Source organism: Podarcis erhardii, assembly GCF_964252035.2.
Source record: "Podarcis erhardii genome assembly, chromosome: 1".
Lineage (NCBI taxonomy): Eukaryota > Metazoa > Chordata > Lepidosauria > Squamata > Lacertidae > Podarcis > Podarcis erhardii.
The window spans coordinates 46,060,579-46,085,636 of NC_138497.1; the positions used below are offsets into that span (position 1 = coordinate 46,060,579).

At 48.7% G+C, this 25,058-nt stretch overlaps 1 protein-coding gene across 2 annotated transcripts in view; it reads left to right on the forward strand.

The window, feature by feature from the left end:
- Positions 1–25,058, forward strand: part of MIDEAS (mitotic deacetylase associated SANT domain protein) — a 90,592-nt gene that overhangs the window by 19,979 nt on the left and 45,555 nt on the right. The window contains exon 1 of one of the 2 annotated variants that reach the window (XM_081881353.1): positions 1,818–2,329. The exons of the other annotated variant lie outside the window; for it this stretch is intronic. The gene's annotated coding sequence lies outside the window, so the exon portion shown is untranslated. Of the gene's footprint in view, positions 1–1,817; positions 2,330–25,058 lie in introns of those variants that run through there. 2 annotated transcript variants of the gene reach the window in all.

Sequence of the window (25,058 nt, forward strand, 5' to 3'; positions counted from 1 at the left end):
TTTTATCTACTTGCACTTTGACGTGCTTTCAAACTGCTAGGTTGGCAGGAGCTGGGACCAAACAACGGGAGCTCACCCCCGTCGTGGGGATTCGAACCGCTGACCTTCTGATCGGCAAGTCCTAGGCCTGCCTAAACTCTGCTACTTTGCACGACTGCTTGTAGCTGGATGATTTGAATTTTCCAAATCTCCTCCTGACTAGAGGCATCTGTCTAGCAAGTGTTGGGCTGTCCCATTTGGCTCTTCCCGGCAAGAGGAATGCGGTGAATGCCTCTGCAAGATGGTACATGACAGAACTCTTGCCCAGCTGTTATGAGGCTGCTGTTCCTCTTCTTCTTCTTTTTCCTTTTCTGCTGCAGAAACCAGCACGCTACCAGGGCTTCGATTCCTTCCTGTTCTGCCACAGCACTGTTCCTTCCTCTTGCACTCATTTGCAATGCACGTTTCTTTCCTGCTGTAGTAGTAAACGGAGGCTGCTGTTGCATGGATATCCCGCGCGCTGTGCAAGATGCAAATAAAAACTGAAAATGCGGCGGCGGCGGCGGTGGAGATGCAGATGACTTAGTGGGAGGCGCCAGAGGAAGACGGCCACACAGTTGCGGAACTCACAACTCTCCAAGGGAGGGCTTATCAATAGCCTTCTTTCACATACATAAAGGAGCTGGAGCTGTTGCACAAGAACAAGCGATGAGTCACAGCAAAGCAACTCAGAGGCCTCTCGATACTCGAATCCAACGATGTGTTTTACTCTGGACTGCTCACCCTTCCTGCTTCCCACATTTTTGGTGACAATTCCCACCCCCACCTTCCCGTCTGCATTTTGTTTTTGGTTTGCATTTGTGCAAACGGCAGGAAATGTCGTGGCACTTCCTAGAGTAGCTGGTGCAAATAGGGGCGCGCGTGCAAAACGTGAGTGCCTCGTTGTGCAAGTCCTGACAGCCCAATCCTATACGCCTTTTTAATCTGGATCGGGCGCAAGCCATTTTCGTGGGATTTTATTCCCATGCAATAACGTCGGGGGGGGGGGGGAATCCTGCGCAGATTTACTTGGGCTTAACCCCCCTCCCCGTGAACGAAGTGGCACGTGCTTGCCTAGGATCGGCCTGCACCCCTTCAGGATGCAGCCGGGAAATTTGCGCTTCTAATCATATTGGTGGCCCTCCTAGACCATTTTCGCCCCCCGCGCCCCGTTCCATTTCCTGCGCCCAAATGTGAGTTTCCAGCGCTTTAATTGGGGCTTTTGTTTTGATGTGTCTCTCCCCCCCCATGCAAAAATCACGCACAAGCCTGATTTACGGGCTTAGCCTATAAAAGCAAGGAGAGAGCAAAAGTAAACGTCCCTCCAAACGGGAAAAAGTCAGCACTATTCCTGGCAAAACAGCGTTTCCAGTAACGTGATCAGCCTCTTTCCCCCTGACCTTGTAGCTGCATCTAGATGCTAGCAATGCGTGCCAGAGCAACTGGATCTTCCTGGCAACCGAACCTTTTGGACGGACGGGCCCACTCTCTCCATTTCATAGCCACAGACGGGCACGCACGCACGCACGAAAGTGTTGAGTTACATGGGGTGGTTATTATATTATACATTAAAAAAAACAACTTTATTTGCCTTATATGGCCACAGGAAATGGGCGTGGCTTAGGCCTGCTGCCGGGTGGGGGAGCCTGAGCAGGAGGCAGTTGTGCTGATGAAGTGGAAGAGCTGGTTTTACTTCTGTTGCAGCAGGGCATATGTGTTTTGCAGGAGGTGGCTGCTCCTAATTTCCTTTCCTGAGAGTTGTGCAATCTCTTGGTTCTCAGAAGGAGGCGGGGAGACGGGTGGGTGGGAAGCCAGCGCTCTCTGCTGTGGCTGCTGCTGCTGCTGCTGCAGTTGCTGCCTCCTTCGTAGCTAAGGAGCTTCTCTTCCCTCCTCCTCCTCCTCCGCCCCCCTCCCCACCGCTCTGCTCCCCAAGCTGTGATCTCAAATCCTGTGACTCAGAGACTTGCAATCCTGACACTGCAACGTGCGGTTGGCGGCGGAGAGGGCAGCAACAGCAAACCGGGGCTCTCCACATCCCGGGCGGCCGCGAGCAAATACTGCAGGACTTTGTGCGCAGAGAGCGAGCAAACCGAGCAGGCTGACAACTTGTGCACGGGATCTTTGCAAGGAAACTTCCTGCATTCTTTCCAAGAGAGCCTTGCCGGGGGGGGGGGTAGCGGGAAGGTCTGTTCCTCCTCAGTCGCTTGTTGCTTTTTGGATTTGGCACTTAAACCGTCAGCAGAGAAGCACTGGAGCGAAGAAGAGCGATGGGGACTCGCCTGGCTTTTATTTGGCGCTTGAGAACCAGGAGGTAAGTTTGAAAGCGAGAGGGGGGACGTCTGCACGGTCCGGAGCAGGGCCTCTGCTTTTCTTCCGCTTGTTCTTTGCAGCGCGGAGCTGGTGCTGGAAACCAAAAGAAGCCGCAGCGTGTGGGGAAGAAAGGGTGCTTGTGTGCTTGCAGCCGTGGAATATATATTTAGATTCGTTGCAATATAAATATTGCAAGGAGTGGATGGAAGAGTTAGAGTGGGGAGGGCGAATCGAGGGCTTTGGGGGGAACTTTTTTGGCTTGCCTTTCCTCTTTTCTTTAAAGCCTGCCTGTCTGCCTCCTGCGAGCCCTGCGTTTTGCCTCACTCTTGTTTGTGCAGCTACGCAGTTCGGCGCTGCTCAGGGGCGGCCGCGGAAAGGAGGTTTCCTCCCTTCAGAACCGGGAAATGAGACGCAGGCGGAGTGCTCTCTCTCTCTCCCTCTCTCTCTCTCCCTCTCGTGTGTGTGTGTTTTGCAAAACGTTCCCTTTGTCAGATGGGAGCAGCTTCTAAACGGGAGTAAGAAGTGGAAAGAGGTGATTTGGGTGGCCTTTGCTCGCTCTCTCTCCTGGTCATGAGATGGACATTTTTCTGACCAAAGACGTCGCGCTTTCAAAACGACGCTGCCTCCATGCCCCCACCCTCCCGGTCGCCGCCGCATATAATTCACCCTAATCCTTTGCTCCTGATTAATGGGTAAATCCCGAAGTGGAATTTAAGCTATGCTTTGTGTCTGAGGGTGGAAGTCGTGCAAGATTGCCTTATCTTTCCCCCCCCTCCACTCCGATTTCCCCTCTCCTACCCCTGGTTACCACAGTTATTTTAACGAGGAATTGCAATGCCAACTTCCCTCCCTCCCCCAAACACACACAAGCCAAAATCTTGGAACTCTCTCGTGCAGATTTTCCATTTTGTTAAGAGCAACGTGCACCGCCCCGCGCGTGCAGAGATGGGCCGCAAGTCTTTATTTACTCGTTTGGGGAAGGGGGGGGCGGGCTGCGAGTTTCAGAGCAGCCGTTCATTCCCGTCCGGAAGCATAAAAGTTGTGCTTGTGTAAGGTGGTTCCTGTATCTCATGCTTTTTGCAAGCATTGGGGTTGCAGAATGAGATACTCTTTTTAAATACACGGTGGTTTAGTTCCTAAATTCCCCACTTGTTTCAGCCCATGTGGCTAGCAAACCTGTAGAATGTGCTCCTACCGGCAGCTAAGTCCCAGTGTGCTCATAAATTTTTAGAGAATGAGATAAGGGATGTGAAGGGAGTCAAGGTGGTGGTTTAAAGTCCAGGTGACTCCTGGGTCCCAGAACTGTGATCTCATCCTGCAATCCACCAGCCGCTCTAGCAAAAGTGGCAGCAATGTTGAAAGAGATGTGTAATCACAGTCGTGGTGACTTGCCAGGGCGTATGGCCATAGTTCTGGCAGGTGACATCATCGAAGCTGTTCTAGTTCCTGTAGAAATCAATGAGAGAGCTTTGCTATTAGCTAGAGGAGCATAAGAGGTCCTTGTACTTGACAAGTGCTGCATCCTACATAAGAGGAGCTTGCTGGATCAGGCCAATTGCCTATTTAGTGCAGCATTCTGTTCTCATAGTGGCCAGCCAGGTGCCTTTGGGAAACCCCCAAGCAACTCTGCGCATCTTCAGTTCCCAGCAACTGGTATTCAGAGGCATACTGCCTCTGACAGCGGAGGTGGAACATAACTATCCTGGCTAGTAGTTCTTGATATGCACTGTGTGAACAAGCACTTCAAAATAATAAAATCTGTCCTGCATCTTCCAACATGCAGTTTAATCGGAAGCCTATAAGTTCTAGTAGTTGTGTTTTAGCTCTGAGATGGGCAGCTTTCAGCAAAAGTATGTTTCTTGGGGACATTTGTGTAAAGGCTCATTTAGATGGTCTTATCTCAAGAGAATCTGCCTGTTTATACAGGAGATGTATTGTCTTCTGATACACAGAATTAAATGCACCCCCTTTTTTAAAAAAGCTTTGGGTTTCATGCCTTGCCCGGTGGTTGTATTGCCTGTTACTGTGCAATGTCTCTCATGTGTGCAGGTGTGTCGATAAAGTTTGCTTTTGCCTAGGGCTGACTTCAGAATCACAGATAAGTTCATTGATTGCTTCCAGGCTGCTGTAAATAGCAGAGTTTAGGCTGAAGCAATACAGGAATGACACATGGTTTGACTTCCTCTGTGATGGGTTAGCCCAAGTGATTTGTCCACACTCCATGCCAAAATTGCAGAGGATCCTTTGTACACATGTTGCAGTGGAAATGTAAGGGTTTCTTGAAGGTATAAATTTGGAAAAACACTACATTAAAGAAATAAGTCAACACCCCTTATTTTCCAGAAATAGGAACACTAGGAAGCCAAGGATATGCCTGAAGAATGGCCTTCAAGTACATTAACTCTTGTCTAGGCTTAGGATATGTGCACACTGTTCTTAATAACTTTTATCACCTTGTTGGGACTGCCAGGGCAATGTAATCAAATGCAGAAATCTGTTTAAAAGACTACTAGTGGCTTTGATAAAATCTTAAACGTGTCTCCAAGCTTAGTATAAGTTAATTCAACCTTTGCCAACATAGTGCTTCCAGATAGTTTAGACTACAATTCCCATTGGCCAGTTCCCATTGGCTCCAGCCAGCACAGAGTTGTAGCACCTGGAGGGGTGTTCAGTACAGTAGTCCTGGGCAGACTGAGGTGAACCATTTACTTCTTGCACGCTTAGTAACTTGCTGAACCGTTTATATTGAACTTGTTGGGATTGAGAAAGAGATACTTTATCCCTCCATGGGTGTGATTGCAATGACTTTTTAGTCTGTTCCTTTGTCTTCAGAAATTATGCAAACTACGCTGGCTTGAGGCTTTGGGTTACTAAAGAATGAACTTGATGACAGGATGCCTTATTATGTGGATGATGGGAAGGGGCCTGAATGGCAGAAGGCATGCAACTATGTACTGGTAGAGTGCTTTGGCACTAATTGTGGGAACCTTTCTATGGCCAGAAGTCTCCAGATGCTGAGACATTAGGGTAACTTTTGATGAAGGAGGATAGTGGGCTGTTAACACAAGTCTTGCATCTCTATAAATTTGGAGTCGGTGGAATTGATTTGGGTGCAACAGCACTCTGTCTCTTCTCCCTGTACACTTCCAGGATCTGTCTGAATGTGCTGTCCTGGGTTCTTTTTTTGGTGACTGTTGCTCTCTACATGTCTGCATGACTTTTAGGTCTAGCCCTGCAGTATTCTCTAACCTTGTTCTTGCATTTCGTTGTGGATTTAAATCAAAGTGTGTGGTTTTTCTAATTTGTGCATTTCCTGCCCAAGAATGCATACTAATTGGTTTACTGTAACAATGAAAGCATATTGGTTTGCAACTTGGTAAAGAGTTTTATACTTCCAGTTTATACGAGCATCATCCGAAATGTCTGGTCATGCAACCCACATGTCTTTTGTGCTGCACAATTTTTTCTGTTTAGAGATAAGGAGGGGGAGGGATCACTGTGAAATTATTAGATTTTTGTTCAAGTGTCTGTACAGTTGCAAGGATGCAAGACTGAAGAGAAGTCACAAGCCAGTGCAAAGTTACATGTGCAGAATTGTGGGTAATGTTGCAAGGAAAGGCCGGTAATGATTGGACAAAACAGTGTTTCTCCATGAGATGGAAAGTAAATGTTTGCACTGCTTGGTGTCCTAAATACTAATAATTTGCTGTAATAATTGATATACAGTAGTACCTCTGGTTACGTAAACTTCAGGATGCGAAACCCGGAAGTATTTGACTGGGTTTTGCCATGTGCGGTTCTCAGGTTGTGGAAACCTCGGGATCCAACCGGATCTCCGGAACGGATCCCGTCCGCAACCGGAGGTACTACTGTAATGCATGAATTGTTTCATTACATTTACAATTCCTGGCTTGAAAATCAGTTATTTTTCACCATTATTTTTAATTTTTTCCATAGAAAAGCAAACTGCAAATCTGTTTGATTAAAGGAGCATAAGCTGAATGATAAGATTTTAATTTAACATTTGTGTTGGCTTTGTTTAAAATGGAACCATAAAAAAATACTTATTATAACTGAAATGTAAAAACACATTAAAGTATTATTTAACAAGTGACTTTTAAAAATTAAATAAATTATTTCTTAACCTTGATCATATTTGGATTCCCTGCAATAGATCTCATGAAGACAGCTCTTAGTATATAATCTCAAAATGGTCAGGAATGTGGTGTGAATGTTCCTAGTTTCTCATGAGGGGAAAATCCATTCCGGGATAAGAATAATTTCTGTAGGCCACAATTGTTGGGCCTTGGTGGAACTGTGAATCAGGTACAGAGGTGGGAGTGCTCACCTGTAGCACTGTGCCCTGGCTTGCTGTGCAAGTCATCTCATAGTTGATGCAGTTATACACAGGAAGACTGTTGGCCTTGAGTACATAGGAGCTGTAATTGATGCCAATAGTTAAAAATAACAAAGACTAGAAATTAACAACAACAACAAAACTGCATTCGATGAAGGCTCTGAACAAGAATGCACTCATCGAGCTTTCAATGTGGAAACTTAATTTTCAGATTTTTATGATGCTGGCAACTTTCAAAACCATTTACCCTATTCCGGGCCTAGTGGCCATGCAGATAAACATTGTAAAATTTGGTCACTTGCATGGGGCCAAGTAGAACGTTGAAGGACAGATCTATAAAGTACAAATTACAAACCCTTTGTATTGTTCTGTCATTGCACGGCCTGTTAGAACAGGTAGTTAATGCCTAAAGTAAAAGGGGGAAATTTATATAGGTAACTAGAAAGTAGGTGTTTACCCTCTCTTTGACCTTTATCAGTTAGGATTCATATGAGTGCTATTCTTAGATTATATAACATATCCCTGCCACTACATCATTATATAACCATGGGTTTATCCTTCCAATGCACTGTATTCCTCTTATTTTATGAAGATGGGGATAATTTTGTTTTGTCTTAAACACTTTTGGGTTGCAAAAGTGAAGTACTTAACATTTGGATGTAGTGCTTTTGCAGCTGACTCCTAATGCAACGTTTTTCAGAGGGGTAGCTGTGTAAGTTTATTGCCTCAATAATAACAAGAAAGTCTTGGGCACCTTAAAGACGAAGACATTTATTATGACAGTGCTGGGGAAGCTCTGGTGTGTGGGCCTAATAAGGTACATTAGAATATTTGACACTTGAGGTTGTCTCAGCCATGCCATGCCCACCTGTCGTACACCTGATGCCATTATGTTGGTCAGGGGCTGCACTGAAGGGGGGTTTACAATTGTTACTGATCAGTGGTGCTTTTGGTAGAGTGTTCAGCAAGACCCCACACTGACACTTTGCAGAGGAGAACTAATACAGAGTGTGGCAGGTACATTATAGCTTAAGCATATGTAAAATAATGTTCTGCTACCATTCACAAAAGGAACGCGGGTGGCGCTGTGGTCTAAACCACTGAGCCTCTTGAGCTTGCTGATCAGAAGGTCGGCGGTTCGAATCCCCGCGACAGGGTGAGCTCCCGTTGCTCAGTCCCAGCTCCTGCCAACCTAGCAGTTGGAAAGCATGCCAAAAAGTGCAAGTAGATAAATAGGTACTGCTCTGGCAGGAAGGTAAACGGCGTTTCCCTGCGCTGCTCTGGTTTTGGTGTTCTGTTGCGCCAGAAGTGGCTTAGTCATGGAAAACTGTCTGCGGACAAACACCAGCTCCCTTGGCCTGTAAAGCGAGATGAGCGCTGCAACCCCAGAGTCATCTGCAACTGGACTTAACTGTCAGGGGTCCTTTACCTTTTACCATTCACAAAACCTTATACAGTGGTGCCTCGCAAGACGAAATTAATTCGTTCCGCAAGTTTTTTCTTCTTGCGAGTTTTTCGTCTTGCGAAGCACGGTTTCCCATAGGAATGCATTGAAAATCAATTAATGCGTTCCTATGGAGACCGCTTGCCAGGCTGGCGGTGCGGAGAAGGGCTTTTCTCCCCACCGCAAGCCTTCAGGACAGGTACGGGAACAGAGGGGAAGGCGCGCAGCGCTTCTCCTCTGTTCCCGGGGCTTGCTGTGGGAGGAGGGTTTTTCCTCCCCATGCCAACATTCAGAACAGCATTCTGAAAGTTGGCGGTGGGAAGGAAAACCCTCCTCCCACCGCAAGTCTTCAGGACAGCCATCCAAAGGCTGGCGCGGGGAGAAGGTCTCTCCGCCCCACCGCCAGCCTTCGGAGCAGCCTTCCGAAGGCTGGCGGCGGGGTGGAGAGACCTCCTCCCGCCGCCAGGCTTCGGAGCATCCTTCCAAAGCCTGGCGGCGGGAGGAGGTCTCTCTGCCCCACCGCCAGCCTTCGGAGCAGCCATCCCAAGGCTGGCGCGGGGAGGAGGTCTCTTCGCCCCACCGCCAGCCTTCGGAGCAGCCATCCCAAGGCTGGCGCGGGGAGAAGGTCTCTCCGCCCCACCGCCAGCCTTCTCAGCAGCCTTCCGAAGGCTGGCGGCGGGAGGAGGTCTCTCCGCCCCACCGCCAGCCTTCGGAGGAGGTCCGAGGACAGTGGGGAAGACGCGCTGCGCTTCCCCGCTGTCCCGGAGATTTCCCTATGGGCTTTCGTCTTGCGAAGGAAGCCCATAGGGAAATTCGTTTTGCGAAGCACCTCCAAAACAGAAAACCCTTTCGTCTAGCGGGTTTTCCGTCTTGCGAGGCGTTCGTCTTGCGGGGCACCACTGTACTGTATTAAAATTTTGGCATTTCATTTCCCTCTGACCTTACTCTTCACATTTTTTCACTCCTAATATACATGCCAATTTAGAGCGATACTAAATGCTTCTGATGAAGTGGATTCCAGTCCATGGAAGTTGAACACTATAAATTTATTATTCTTTAAGGTGCATCAAGATTTCATTTTTAATAAAGCATATTATAGTTACAATCCAGCCGAACCACTTTTAGGTCCTGCTTTTTTCTCTGAGATCTGTGTATGTCCTTTTTCATTGAAAATGGTGGAAGTCAAAACTGCTTAGTTTGGGTGGACGATACCTTCTGTATTAATTTACCTCTCTTGATTTGTATGAGGTGGCCAGTTCTTAGGAACTGCTCTCTGCTAAATCTGTGGCTATTAAATGCTTGGATGAAAGTGAACTGACTTGGAGTTGAATCCAAAGAAGCTGCGGTAATAGGAGAAGCAGTTGGAAGATGTTAAAAGCCAAGCTTTCGGCTCCTTCATTTGTTGGAGATGTGTGACTTTGGGCTACTGTTGATTGCCTTGTGACAGCTGTGGCCAGAAGCATTTCCCCCCACCTTGATATGGCAGATAACAGTATCTTTGTGAAACTTGCTCCATTTACAGTGTCATTTTGACTCCTGACTACTAGAGTGAAATCCATATAGGGCTTTCCTATCCTTGGAAAAGTTTCCAAAATGCCAGTGTGTGCAGAATGTGACTAGTTGGGCTCTGGATTACCAAGGAAATACTGTATTTATTAGATGTAATACATTGTATCTGGTATAAATACTTTATGTCCGGATTTTTACCAAGGTATACAAGGTGTTTTAGGGTTTGAAATATATCCACTTGTGATACTTTCTCTTCTGTGCATCTTGATGAGAGTTTAAGTTATTGGTAATAATAGTCTCCCAGTAGGCAATCACTCCTGGCGTCAAGTGAGATGCTGTAGTTTTGTTTTGATTTGGTCAAGAGCGAGGCTGAAAACTTACTTCTCTGGATAAAACAACAACAACAACAACAACAACGACAACCCAGAAAAATGGCACGGGAACCTTGGCTGTAGTTGCAGCTGTCACTTCCTGAAGTGTTGAAACACCCCCTTCCTCATCTTCTGCCTACCTCCAGCTTGCAACACAGAACTTGTGGATCAGAGTTGTAGCCCTGGAAATGCGTAAGCTTTTGTCATCATGTTGAGTTATAAGGGGCAGAAGCTGAGCTTGCAGAACCTCTGCGTTTGAGAATATAGCTTGACAATGAGATGTAGGATGGCAGTGAGCCATTCGAAGAATTTAGCCATTTCTTTGCCTTTCTTTGGTGCAAGTAATGGTGTGAACTGTGTCTTCTCTGAGGAAGTCAAATCTCTGCAATAAGTTCCAAGCTTCTCATTACCAAGCCTCCTTTCAGTTTCAGGTCCCCTGTGAATTTAAATCAGTAGCCATGTATTTAAAAAACAAACAAACAGTTTTGGATTTCATGGCTGATGTATCCAGAGAGGCATATATGTCTATAAGAGGGTTTGGCTGAATAAACCCTAAACTGCTTCTTTAATTAAAGTGACCAGATACATTTATCCTATATCATTTTTCTTATTCAGAATATTAATAACATGAAACATATTGGCAGGGTTAAGATTCAGATGATGGCAGTCCTGACTTGTGTCTTTCTGATTTTATTCACCACAACTCCTGGTTTCAGTGGAGGAGACAGAAACATAAGAATTTGTCTGATACCGAACTAGAACAGTGGTCCGTCTGGCCCAGCATTGTCTGTGTGGACAGGCAATAACTAGAGTTTCCTTCTGTTTTTTGTCCTATCTGCAAGTGCCATGGATTGAACCTGGGACCTTATGCATGCAAAGCATGTGCAAATGAGCAAAGCTGCTGATCAACCCTACCCCAAACCCCAGATCCGGATCTCTGACCCCCTTTTCACCTCCTGTTACAGCTTTGTTACCCCTTTGAGGGGCCCCGTGTCAGTAGCTATTCTGCATAGCCTTCACATTCTGATCTACCATACAGTGTAAAAGCTTTAAAGCTGCCTTGCTTCTCACTCTTGGCCTAGATACTGATTTGTTCTGAAGTGGAAAGTCCAAGAGGGAGCAAAGATTACCTTTGCCGTGCAAATACTCTCCTGCATTCCTGCAAAGGCTGCATTCCCCTGCCTCTCCCTCCCCACCACCGCCATGCAGAAACAAAGCAAATTTAAGCTTGGGAATTGTCCCTAGTTTCTATGCCAGTTTATTTTGTTCTTGGTGCAAGCAGCAAGAGCATTGTCTTGGCTCTGGGAATACAAGAACGAGGAGAACTTCTGGCCAACTCCATGTTTAGTTGTTCCAACTCCAGGGCCGGCTGCGGTTCCTGCATGGCTGACGTAAACACTGCTTTCTGTTGGTAGCAACTACCTTCTTGGCAGTTCCAAAGAGAAGAGCCAGAAATAGCCTAGTTAACAGCTCCGTTAATCGTTAGCAACTAACTTGTTTCCAAAAGGAACGAATGTGTACTTTTGTGTCATGATTGTATAGATTACCTTCTCTAGGTCCTGCTGGACCATGCACCAGCCAGCTCAAATTACTAGTATTTCTCACATCAGTAAGCAATACTTAAGCTAAAGTGAGCCCTATCTCATTTGTCAGAGCGATTTCTAAACCATCAAGTAGTTAGACAAAACAAATGCAACAAATTGAGTTCTGCTGAAATAAAATCTGCGGTGCTGCTTCCCCTTTCTGTAGGAGGCCTCATCTCCAGCCTACCTGCCCTATTCCAGGTGTGTGCAGTTTCCCTTTTCCATTGTATTCTGCATGCCGCTTTCTTTGCTACACACCCTAACAAACTCTCTTTGCAGCTGCCGGTTTGAGAAGTTTCACCACCTTCCTGTTCATGCAACATAAACAGAGTTTGATTTGGTTATTAAGTAGGGATTAATGGTGAGATTTATCAGGATTAATTTTTTTTATCATGGCCATTCCCAAAATATCTTTCCAAACTCCAAAACAGCACCTAGACATTGTAATAAGTACTCCCTCCCCCTCTCTGCAATGATACCTTAAAAACACACACACTCCAGTGTTGTTTTTCTTGCAGGGATTACTGCCAAGTGCAGGGTCTTCTATTGTCTATTGTTGAAGAACACTGTCCATTAGCAGTTCTTCCAGTAGAAACAAATAAGAGCTGCAGGCCAAGTTTGCAATAAACAACCAACAGTTGCACCAAGGTTTGCAAGCAGTTATTACAAGGAAATGGGGAAGCAGGAGACCAAAGTTTGCACTGACATGTCACTTTAAAAGCACAGGGCCCTTCTGTGTAAAGTACTTGGCTGAAAGCCACCCTCTGAGTCACATATGTTGCTCCTTTGACCCTCTGATACCACTGTAATATGTCTCTTAACATGCCAGTTGCTGGAGGATATTAAAGCAGTTGAAAGGAATGGCAGCAGTGCTGTTGAAGTGAAGAATAAATAAAGGCGAAGCCCATACGTTTTGTGTTAAGAGACCAGAAGAGTAGATGATACTGCGGGTGGAGCGGTTACACTCTTCTTTCTAAAGCCTGTGACATTTGCTGAAACAACTAAAGAGCATTCTGGTTTTGTAACACTGGGGTAAACAAGTCTTGTGGCAGCATAGTTTGATCCAAGTTTGTCATACTTGTAAAAGTCGGTGTGGTGTAGTAACAATACTGTTTGGGGGCTTTCGATACGGGGAAATCCCACTCAAGGGTGACCGAGACAAGGAAAACGAGTGGCTCACGAGTTCATTCTGTCCTCGCTGAAAGGGAAATAGGAGAGAGAATGTGTGAAACTAAGGCCTACCTAGGCCTAGAAGCCAGAGCACAAGTAGATTAGTTCAGCTAGCAGTGATTGCCTGAAGGTTTAGGTGGTGCATCAGTTCTGTAATGAGGCTTGCCAGCCTTCACAAATTCTAAATCCAAATATTTAGCAATTTTTTTCTAAAAGCAAGCATTAATTGATGTGCAAAGCCACTGAATATTTGACCTTAGCTTCTCTGTCCACAAACTGGGCAGCCTATGCACGCTTCCACAAGTGGCACAAGCCATCAGGGTTTGTGTCACTTCTGAATAAGGACAGGAGTGCCTGTAGGTCTAGCTGTTGTGCAACATAGCCTTCGCCAGCCTGGGGCCCTCCAGATGTTTTGGATTACTGTTACGGCAAAAATCCAGGTGCGGAGTTACCCTTGCCACCCGGCTCGTCGGACGGAGTCCGCGGGTCCTAGCGGAGAAATGAGCTCAGCCGGAGACAGGAGCAATAAACGGAGATCCAAAGTTTATTGCGCAACAGGTTCAAAATGGCATTGAACCCCGATAATGGGGCGACATAAACTTTTAAAAGTTCCCTCCAAGTCCCAGAATACAGTGCAGAAGACGTCACGAATACATCACAGAAAGGTGGGGTTACACAGATCAGCACTTCAGTAATGTGGGTGGAGGTTTACACAGATCAGCATTTCAGTAATGTAGGGGTAGCATGGATCAGCAGTACCGTAACGTAGAGGTAGCATGGATCAGCAGTTCCGTAACGTAGGGGTAGCACGGATCAGCAGTTCCGTAATGTAGGGGTAGCAGAAAGAAAGAAATATGCATAAACGTTCCCTGAGTACAGGTGATGGCAAGACAATGGTGGAGATATGCATCGCCCATCACCTGGCATTGCCCGGAGGAAGGGCTTGACGGAATGATTGGATCAGATTAAGGTCTTCCTGAGTACGTGACCTGCCGCTCAGGGGATTATGGCAGTGAGGCGGCAACATGGAGTCCAGAGGGGAGAGGGTAGAATGATGTTAAAACGGAGAAAATCGGAGCTTTGGCTGATTTTATATCATTTTCCGAAGGTTTCGGCCGCCTCGCCGGCCAAGTGTATATTGTATATTGGAAACGGAAACAAATGGATACATTGTAACCTGTCTTTGACAGTTTTACGAGGTCGCTGGTTTCGGTTCCATTGTTCTCGCAGCGGGGAGCCGTCATCAGCTTGTCAGGGGGTTAAATGAGGCGTGCAAGAGCTCCCTGGGCTAGCTACTGCAGGGGAATGCACGCTCCTGATTGGCTGAGGCGCAGCCATTATAGTCAATGGAGGATGCAGTTCGAAACGGTCAACCCATAATAAAATAAGGCAAAGGAAAGGCATAGAAAAGAAGGGCTTATTCCGCCCGTATATGAAAGGAAGAATATCGTTTTATGGGGTCAAAGGGGTATAGTGTGGTGCTTGTGCAACAGTGTGGGGTTTCAGGAACTGGGCACCGTTAAGGTCATCGCCTCGGGCCCGCTTCGGAAAAGGGGGAGAACCAGAGAAAAGGTACCCCCCCCTCCTCTCCTTCCGTATCAGTCCCCCATTCGGAGATAGATTTGCATTGAAGTTCTGTAGAACTTGCAAATCCTTTCTCCGCACCCTATACCCCTGTGATTTCGTACTCCCCTTCCCCCAGGTGTCTCATTTGCACATATTCAGGGAAGACGGGGGCGCTGTGGGAACGGGAATAGGCTCGGAGGGAAAGGGGGGCGGATGGAGCAGGACAGCGGAGAAGAGAGCAGCAAGGAGAGACACAGTGTATAGCACAGCAGAACACAAGGATGCAAAGGACTATAATAAGGGCAGTAAGCAATATCACCTTAAGCAGCTGTCGGAGCCATCCGAGCTTGGGTAGCCATCCCCATAAGTCCATGTCGGACAGTCCTTCATGTCGTATCTCATCCAGCTTCCCTGCCAGTTCGTGAATATTGTTTAAATGTCCGGTGATATTCAAAGTCTGATCAGTCACGTATGTACAACACTCAGTGCCTATAAGGGCACATGTCCCTCCTTGACTGGACAGGAGAAAGTCCGTCGCAATCCTGGTCTGTAAACTAAGTTGTCTCACCTCTGACAGCTCCGACATCAAGGAATCTGTGATTTGGGTTGCCTCTTGCATGAACTTTAGAAGGATGTCGGTAAGCCGGAGAATGTCCACATGATTAGAGCCGGCCCCATAGGCAGGGAAGAGTGCTCGACCGACAGTTTCCCCATTAGCAGCGACATCGGACAGATCTGACAGCCCCTTCTGTTCTCTCTTATTCCTCTGTCTCCCAGGGGGTAGATGTGGGACTACCCTTATACCGGGGACAATGTACCCCACAAAGCAGGAACCAGACATATGTGGGCTCACCCAGGTGTATGCGCGATGGCCACATATCCAGAATAGGCCGCTGAGGTATGATTCCATCCGTCCGGACGCAAAGGCAAGCAACAGCATGGAGTCAGCGGGCTGAGGCTGCCAGGTTGGAGGGTGTCCGATAACGGTAGTCCAAGCAAGGGTGAGATTCGGGAATGTGTGGGATCCGGTCATATCAGTAACGGTGACATGGCCGGTGGGTAAGAGTTCTATGTTGGAGGTGCAAGTGCTGGACCCAATGAAAGTCCCTTCTCCGGTGAAAATGCGACACAGGGGTCCCTTTGTAGGGCCAGTAAGGTAGAGGTATTGGTGGGTCAGGTTCAGGGCAGTCAGGTTCCAAGAAGCGACGTCCCCAGACCGGAACTGTTCAGTGGTCACAGGTACCGGAACAAGGGGAAGACTTTGTTGGAGGTGGCTGGGTGCGTGTGCACATATCCAGCACTCCGGATAGGGTGCCTCTTTAGCCACCTGGCCAAGGAGTTTGATGTAAGAGTTCTGTTCCCAAGAGGAAAGGAGATCCTCCCCCGGAAGGGCAGGATCTATGCCGAGCTGGCGAGGTGCCGTGCCGAATGGATGAAGTGGGTCGGTGGTATTGAGGAGTCGCCTGTCCTTGGCTATGCCCCCGCACCTCAGGGGACCAACGTTATCCCAAGTGGGAGAGCGTGAGGGATGCGCCGGATGATACCACCCTTCTAAATACTCTGCCCCTCTCCAGTCGTGGGTGACCCCAAGGTTCCAGAGACAGCAAAATCCTCTCAGGCAAAGTCCTTGTAGTTGGGGTTTTCGGGGTTTTGGGGTCATGAGGAGGCATTGGAATCCGAAAATCAGGTTATCAGAGGGGTTTGTCGAATCGGTGTAAGATGAAGCGGCCCCTCCGTTTTCGACTGCGGTCCAATTTGGGTTCCTCAGGAGTTCGCCGTTGCCATAGAGGAAATGAGTTCCGTTCCTACAGGTGAGGCGGTAGTAGGAATGGTCAAGGGTGACTGCTGCTGACCCAATTCGATGTACGTATCTGTCCCGGATGAAAAGTTCCCAGTAATCGTTGTCAGTTAACCGGGGTACCAAGGAATGGCGCAGCAATGTCCGGGACTCTGGGAGGCAAAAGTCAAAGTCCCCCATTCGTGCGGGATTTGACTTTCCACCGGTTTCGACTCTATGATAGTCCATATAATGGTAGTCCGTGGTTAGTCCAGTGCAATGATCCATGGGTGTAGCTGGAGATCGGGCCAAAGTTCCATAGACGAGGGAGATGAAAGAGAGGTTCACAATCAAAGTGCGGGAATGGTGAGGCATTGTCAAGGGGAGGAGTTATCGAAAGGGAGTCGTCAAGAGGACTGTCGAAGGCGGACTTTCAGAGGAGCAAAGGGGCTGTCGAAGGCGCGCTGTCGAAGGAGCTGTCAAAGGCGCGCTGTCAAAGGAGCTGTCAAAGGCGCGCTGTCAAAGGAGCTGTCAAAGGCGCGCTGTCAAAGGAGCTGTCAAAGGCGCGCTGTCAAAGGAGCTGTCAAAGGCGCGCTGTCAAAGGAGCTGTCAAAGGCGCGCTGTCAAAGGAGCGGTCAAAGGCGCGCTGTCAAAGGAGCTGTCAAAGGCGCGCTGTCAAAGGAGCGGTCGAAGGCGCGCTGTCAAAGGAGCGGTCGAAGGCGCGCTGTCAAAGGAGCTGTCAAAGGCGCGCTGTCAAAGGAGCTGTCAAAGGCGCGCTGTCAAAGGAGCTGTCAAAGGCGCGCTGTCAAAGGAGCTGTCAAAGGCGCGCTGTCAAAGGAGCTGTCAAAGGCGCGCTGTCAAAGGAGCTGTCAAAGGCGCGCTGTCAAAGGAGCTGTCAAAGGCGCGCTGTCAAAGGAGCTGTCAAAGGCGCGCTGTCAAAGGAGCTGTCAAAGGCGCGCTGTCAAAGGAGCTGTCAAAGGCGCTTCAAGCGTAGTTTGATAGAGTTGGGATCTGGGACGATCTCGGATGTCCAATTGGGTGGAGTTGCGTCTGGTCCGGTCTGTTGGGCCCGATTCTGGCCCCGATCCGGTCCGGTCTGTTGGGCCCGATTCTGGCCCCGATCTGGTCCGGTCTGTTGGGCCCGATTCTGGCCCCGATCTGGTCCGGTCTGTTGGGCCCGATTCTGGCCCCGATCCGGTCCGGTCTGTTGGTCGTCGTCGTCGTCAATGTATGAGGTTGGTGGAGTGGGGGGGGTCGAAAAGGTGAAGTCGTCGCCGACGTCTTCCTCCGTCTCCGTGGGGGGTGGCGATGACTTACATCTGGTGTGGTGTAACCATGAGTGTTTCTCACCTACTTTCACGGCGGTTGGCGATGTCAGGAGGATTTGGTAGGGGCCTTCCCACGCTGGTTGAAGGGGTGCCCTTTGGTAGACCTTGACTAGGATCCAATCGCCTGGTTCGAAGGAGTGGGCTTGGGCGTCGATGGGCAGGTTTTGTCCTTCGATAGCCGCGTAGTGGTGGAGACGTTGTAGCTGTGTCTGGAGCTGAATAACATAGTTAGTGAGCTCTGCTTCTCCTAGTTCAAGTTCTGAGAGTGGAAATAAAGTGTTATAAATGGGAGGGGGTCTCCCAAATAAAAGTTCATATGGAGATAGTTTCAGTGGTCCAGTTGGGGCACTCCGTATATTGTGGAGAACTAGTGGAAGTGCGTTTACCCATTTCAGCCCAGTGAGTTTGCATAGCTTTCCTAATTGTGTTTTAACTTCCTGGTTCATGCGCTCTACTTGGCCTGAAGACTGTGGGTGATAAGGTGTATGAAGGTCCCATTTTATTTGTAGGGCTTTGGCCACCAGTTGTACTATTTGAGCTGTGAAATGGGTTCCTCGGTCGCTGTCTAGTCGACGGGGTACCCCAAATCGAGGGATAATGTCCTGTAGGAGGGCCCTGGCCACCACAGAGGCGGTGGGTTTCTTGCAGGGAAATCCCTCTACCCAGGAGGAGAGTTTATCGACTATGATCAAGGCGTGTTTGAAACCCTGACAGTGTGGTAAGTCGATAAAATCTAATTGCAGACTTTCGAAAGGGACGAATGCCCATAGCCTGGCTCCTGGCGGTGCTCTGGGTTGTCGTTTGGGGTTAAAGGAGCTGCAGGTAACACAGTTCTTTGACGCGGTCGTGGCCGCGACTGCAAGTCCGGGAGCGTACCAGGACCTTTTAACATGTTCTATCAGTCTCCCTTTTCCCCAGTGTGTACGTTGATGGAGGACCCTCACTAATTTTGGAACCCAGGCCTTTGGAAGGACAGTTCTGCCATCAGGGAGAACCCAAACGTCATTTTGTTCGATTGCGCCCACAGAGCGCCAGAGAGTCTTTTCTTCTTCGGGGGCTTCTTTGTAAATTTGTGTGGGATCTATGTTGAGTGGGATTTGTAAGGCTTGGAATTCTGATTCGTTGTTAGGGGGGCGGAGTGCGGCTGATTGGGCTGCTCTATCAGCTCGCCTGTTACCCCTCGAGATAGGGTCTTTACCACGGGTGTGAGCCTTACAATGGACCACTGCGATTGCGGTAGGTAGGTGGATAGCAGTCAGTAGTCTCTCTACCAAGGCGGAATGTGAAATTTTAGAACCCGCAGCGGTTAGGAAGCCTCTTTGTAACCATATCTGCCCCGTTGTATGGACTAGTCCGAAACAGTATTTACTGTCGGTGTAGATTGTAGTTCGCTTGCCTTCACTGATCTCACAGGCACGTATGAGTGCTATTAACTCTGCAGCTTGGGCACTGTATTGCGGGTTTATCGGATTAGATTCTACTACTTCAAAGTCCGTGACTACAGCGTATCCTGTTTTCCTTTCTCCTTCCACAACTTTTGAACTACCGTCTGTATAGAGTATTAAGTCTGGGTTTTCTAAGGGTAGGTGATCTAGGTCCTCTCTGGGTTTCTCGGCTTGGCGGACTATGGTCGCGCAGTCATGGTGTGGGGTTCCATCCTCGGGAAGAGGAAGAAGGGTGGCTGGGTTGAGGGAGTTAACTCTCTTTATAGTGACGTTTGATGGTGTTAGTAGAAGAGCTTCATATTTATTTAGTCGAGAGTTTGAAAAATGATGACAGCCTCTCAGAGTTAATAGGGTGGAGACGGAGTGGGGCACATGGACGGTGATTTCATGTCCCAGGACCGTTTCCTGAGCCTTTTCAAGGAGGATCGCGGCGGCGGCTATGGCTCTTAGGCAGCTTACTGCCCCTTTTGCGGTGGTGTCTAATTGAAGACTATAGTATGCTACGGGTCTTTCTTGGTCTCGGAATGGCTGAGTCAATACCCCTGAGGCTACCCCCATTTGTTCATGGATAAACAAGTTAAATGGGATCCTGTAGTCGGGTAAGCCTAGGGCAGGGGCGGACCTCAATTCTCGCTTTAATCGTTCAAAAGATTTGTATGCCTCTTCTTCCCAGACTAGGGTGTCTGGATGATCTTGGCGGGTCATTGCGGATAGGGGTTTTGTTATTTCGCTATAACCCGCGATCCAGGCTCTGCAGAAGCCAGCCATTCCTAAAAATCCTCGAAGTTGTCGTTTAGTTTTTGGAAGGGGAATTTTAGTGACTGCTTCGATCCTATCGGTTGCTAAGCTTCGGGTGCCTACTCCTAGGATATGCCCGAGGTACTTAACTTCTTGTTTGCAGTATTGCAACTTTTTTGGTGATACTTTGTGTCCCTTTCTGGCTAATTCCGAAAGGAGATGCTTGGTGTCTTTCTTACATGCTTCCTCACTGGTGGAACAAAGGAGGAGGTCATCTACGTAAAGCAAGAGGGCGGAGCTTGCTGGGAGATGGATATCTTGTAAATCTTGGTGTAAGATGGCCGAAAATATTGCAGGTGATTCCACATATCCTTGGGGTAGTCTCGTCCAAGTTAATTGACTGGGTCCCCAGGTAAAAGCGAAAAGGAATTGGCTAGCTGGGTCCAGGGGAATACTAAAGAAAGCGGAACACAGGTCTGCAGCAGTGTACCATTTGGTTTCTGCTGGAATGGCGTTCAAGAGGGAGTTTGGGTTGCCCACTACTGGATGGCGGGGAATCACGAATTGATTCACCAGCCTCAAGTCCTGTACAAAACGGTACCGTACTGGGGCGCCCTCTGTCGATGGTTTCTTTACTGGGAGTACCGGAGTATTACATGGGGATGCACAGGGAATCAAGATGCCTTTCTCTAGGAAGTCCTCTATCATAGGAGTTAGTCCCTCGATGGCTTCCTTGGGCAACGGATATTGTTTGGTACATGGAAAGGGCAAGTCGGTTCTGTAGGTGATCTTTACTGGGGCTGCCGACAATAGGAGGCCTACTGAGGTTGACTCCGTGCCCCATAGAGAGGAGGGCAAGTCACTTTCCAGTTCGGGAGGGAGTTCCGGAAATTGCCTGTCAGTTTTGGTTTCTTCAATTATCCCTTGGAAGGCGGGAATGGATTCCTCTGGCATGTATAAGTAGATGCCTTCTTCGGAACATTTAATGGTTGCGTTTAATTTACAAAGTAGGTCCCTTCCTAAGAGGTTTACTGGGCTGCTCGTTAAAAGGAAGGTATGTTCAGCCAGTAGGGGTCCAAGGGTGACTTTAGTCGGACGTGATAATGGACAAGTACGGGGTATCCCATCCAGACCCATGACCTTTCTTGTCTCCAAACTTGGTTCTAAGTGGCTATCAGTTAAGGTGGAGAAGGTAGCTCCGGTGTCTAATAGACATTGATATGGATGGCCGTCTATTTCAATAGTACAAAACGGTTCGTCGGAGGACAACGTTAGAACTGGGCAGATTGTTTGGGTTTGATTGGGATCCCCTTCTAATTGTCAATAATTCTCTTGGTCATCTGGAGGGGGTTGGTTAGGGGGGTGTAAGGGAGGTGCTGTGGCGTTCGTCCACGGGTGTGTGGATGGAGTGACTGCGGGCATTTGGGTCCTTGGTCCTGGTAGGGGTCTTTGGTTTTGAGTAGGCGCGTTTGGAGGCGGTGGTGGTTTGTAAGGGGCGGGAGCCGTCTGAGGATTATAGGCGACGGGCGGTGGGTTTCCATATCCATGGGTTGTTTTAGGATGCGGTGTAGCGTAAACTGTGTTATTGAGGTAGGGGCAAAACCTTCTAATGTGTCCCTCTTCTTGACAATAAAAGCATCCGCTGGTGGTAGGTCCCCAGGGTCTATGGGGATTGGAAGGCCCTCCTCCCCGTATTCCTTTTCCTCGGGCGAAACCCCTGCCCCTGTTGGGGTTTAACTCCATGCTGAGGGCAAGGACTCGTTCAACTTCAGACTTAGGATCTTTTTTCTTCCTCTCGTCCCGTGAATTATATACTGATTTAGCGATGGAGAGGATTTCGCTGATGCTCTTTCCATCGTACCCTATTTGCAAATTTAGGGCTTTCCTAATATCAGGGCAGGCTTGATCTTTAAAGAAGCCTTTCACTATTACTTCGTGCTGGGAGTTCTCTGGGTCTATCCCTCCCCAGGTCTTTATGGCGGACACCAATCTTGTATAATAATCAGACGGGTGTTCATTCGCCCCTTGTAGCACGGTTTGGACTTTCGTCCAATTGACGGTGCGTTGTCCAGCGGCCTTAATGCCGTCCAAAATGGCCTTTTTAAACAAATTTAGGCACCATATCCCATTTGTAGTGTTATAGTCCCATGTTGGTTCGGTGCGGAGGCATTGGGCCGTGAGTGCTTCTAACCCTGCTGGACGACCTGTCTGGTAATCTGGGAGTTCAATCGCTTCGCCAGCTTTGGCTAAAATATCCGCTTTCTCGGCCTCGTTGAAAAGCGCGTTCAAAAGAACGTGTACATCTGGCCAGGTCGGTTTATGGGTTGAAAATATCGCGCTAACCTGGCGGTGACATTTATCCGGGTCGTCTCTTAATGATGGCATTTGATTCGACCAAGTTACTAAATCTGCCGTATAGAATGGTTGGTGGGTATATACCATTCGGGGGGGTCCGTCTGGCTGTAACGGCGGGATCGGCAAAGCCCTTAAGGGCATCTGGACGGCTGTAGAGTCCGGTTGCCTTGACGTTGTTGGGGCCCCTTCAGGTCTGTCTAAGGGGTTTGAGCCTTCTAGAGTAGCATTTTGTATTTCTCTGGTTAAGGAATTGATGTTTTCTGAGATAGTGTTCTGTATTTCTCTTACTCGTGCTAAAGGGCTAGTGTTTTCTGCGGTAGCACCTTGTGCCTCCCTGGTTCTTGCCTGGGAGCTAAGATTTTCTGAGGTGGCACTCTGCATCCCTCTGGTCCGTTGTCTGGTCATTATTTGGTTCGCCCCCCCCCGTGCTCCTTGTTCCCCTGTCTCTTCGCTGCTATCGTTACCACCCTGGTCATTGTCCTGACCGTCGCTTGGGGCGGGTGGGGCGTTTTGCCTGTAGTAGAAGGGGATGAGTGCTTGTTCCACAGAATCGTCTATAGGGTGCCCTTCGTAAGGGGGGGGCAGAGACGGCCTTCCATGATTTAAGATAGGCAGTTGGTAGGTCGTAGCTCCCTTTGTAACTTGGAGCAATCCTCTGACTGTTTCAAAGGCGGCTAGGTATTCTAGTTGACGAGGTCTTTCTTCTATCAAATAGTTTCTTAGGTATTTCAGGCGACCTTCATTAAAAGAGCCTCCTGTTGGCCAGCGCAACTCAGGTTTCGCGTTGGCAGTCCCGGCAGGCCAGGTTTCTTTACATAGATCTTCTAATTTCTGCCTCGATAACAAGTTGTGCCCGGGAATAGACTTCCAATAAGAGATGACAAATTCAAGAGGGGAGTCGGGGTCTCTCTGGGATTCGGATGGCTTCCTTGAAGCCTTCCTCCCGGAGTGAGTCCGCTCATGCTTGGAAGCTTGGGTACCCATTTTGTTCACGCGTGTCTGGGTAAGAGAGGGAGAAGGGAGGTCGTTAGGGTTTACTTAGGGGTAAGAGGGTTTTCAATAAGGGGTTTGAGAGCTCTTTTCTACTTATTCCTTATTTCCTTCCTTTCTTAATTTCAATTCCTGGGGTTCCTTTTCCACTCTGCCAAGTCCCGCCCAATCCACCCTGGGCTATGCCTCCTGGCAACCTCCTACCTATCGTCAATCTCAGGAAGAGGGGCCCTACTGAACGCCCGCGCAGTGCGGTGCCAGATCGGGTGATCCCTTGATAGAGTTTCGAACGGAAAATCCCCCTTGCTTTCGGAAGCGGGCTCACGCACGATTCACGTGTTACGTGGCTCGACCGGTGCGGCTGGGATTGGTACAGACAGCAAGACCCCTTCCTGCCCCCTCCGTAAGGGCGCTCGGGAAGTTCGGAAAAGAATTCCAGCCCCTTGCTCTCAACTAGGATGTCCGTTGCGGGGAGTCGGCTATCTTTTCAAGCCGGGTCTCTCCGTCTTATTTTCGGACCCTAATTGGTGCGGCTGACTGGAGAGTTTGGGAGAAGAAGGAGATAGAGCTCAGAACCCCCCTTTGGGTCGAGCGGTGGTCCACGTTACCTCTCGCCGAACGGACCAAGAGAAGTAGGGTGAGAGAGATCGATAGAGAAGAGGGCAGAGAATTCAGTTGCCAGGAGATTCCAACCCCCTTATCCACCAGTGCACTGGGTTTCTCTACTATACTCACGAGTCTTCAACGTTGATCCCGGGATCGATGAATATGCCGGCCGGATTCCTTTTGCTCCCCGGCTGAACCCCTGGGGCGTTCGATTACCGCCCGGGAGATGGCCGGGGGTCCTAAGGATCTTCCCAGGCAAATGGCCTGGTGCCGGCTGAAGACTTCGGGGCCCCCGGTCAGCAACACGGGAGAACCGCCTGGCCCCACGTTGGGCGCCAAATGTTACGGCAAAAATCCAGGTGCGGAGTTACCCTTGCCACCCGGCTCGTCGGACGGAGTCCGCGGGTCCTAGCGGAGAAATGAGCTCAGCCGGAGACAGGAGCAATAAACGGAGATCCAAAGTTTATTGCGCAACAGGTTCAAAATGGCATTGAACCCCGATAATGGGGCGACATAAACTTTTAAAAGTTCCCTCCAAGTCCCAGAATACAGTGCAGAAGACGTCACGAATACATCACAGAAAGGTGGGGTTACACAGATCAGCACTTCAGTAATGTGGGTGGAGGTTTACACAGATCAGCATTTCAGTAATGTAGGGGTAGCATGGATCAGCAGTACCGTAACGTAGAGGTAGCATGGATCAGCAGTTCCGTAACGTAGGGGTAGCACGGATCAGCAGTTCCGTAATGTAGGGGTAGCAGAAAGAAAGAAATATGCATAAACGTTCCCTGAGTACAGGTGATGGCAAGACAATGGTGGAGATATGCATCGCCCATCACCTGGCATTGCCCGGAGGAAGGGCTTGACGGAATGATTGGATCAGATTAAGGTCTTCCTGAGTACGTGACCTGCCGCTCAGGGGATTATGGCAGTGAGGCGGCAACATGGAGTCCAGAGGGGAGAGGGTAGAATGATGTTAAAACGGAGAAAATCGGAGCTTTGGCTGATTTTATATCATTTTCCGAAGGTTTCGGCCGCCTCGCCGGCCAAGTGTATATTGTATATTGGAAACGGAAACAAATGGATACATTGTAACCTGTCTTTGACAGTTTTACGAGGTCGCTGGTTTCGGTTCCATTGTTCTCGCAGCGGGGAGCCGTCATCAGCTTGTCAGGGGGTTAAATGAGGCGTGCAAGAGCTCCCTGGGCTAGCTACTGCAGGGGAATGCACGCTCCTGATTGGCTGAGGCGCAGCCATTATAGTCAATGGAGGATGCAGTTCGAAACGGTCAACCCATAATAAAATAAGGCAAAGGAAAGGCATAGAAAAGAAGGGCTTATTCCGCCCGTATATGAAAGGAAGAATATCGTTTTATGGGGTCAAAGGGGTATAGTGTGGTGCTTGTGCAACAGTGTGGGGTTTCAGGAACTGGGCACCGTTAAGGTCATCGCCTCGGGCCCGCTTCGGAAAAGGGGGAGAACCAGAGAAAAG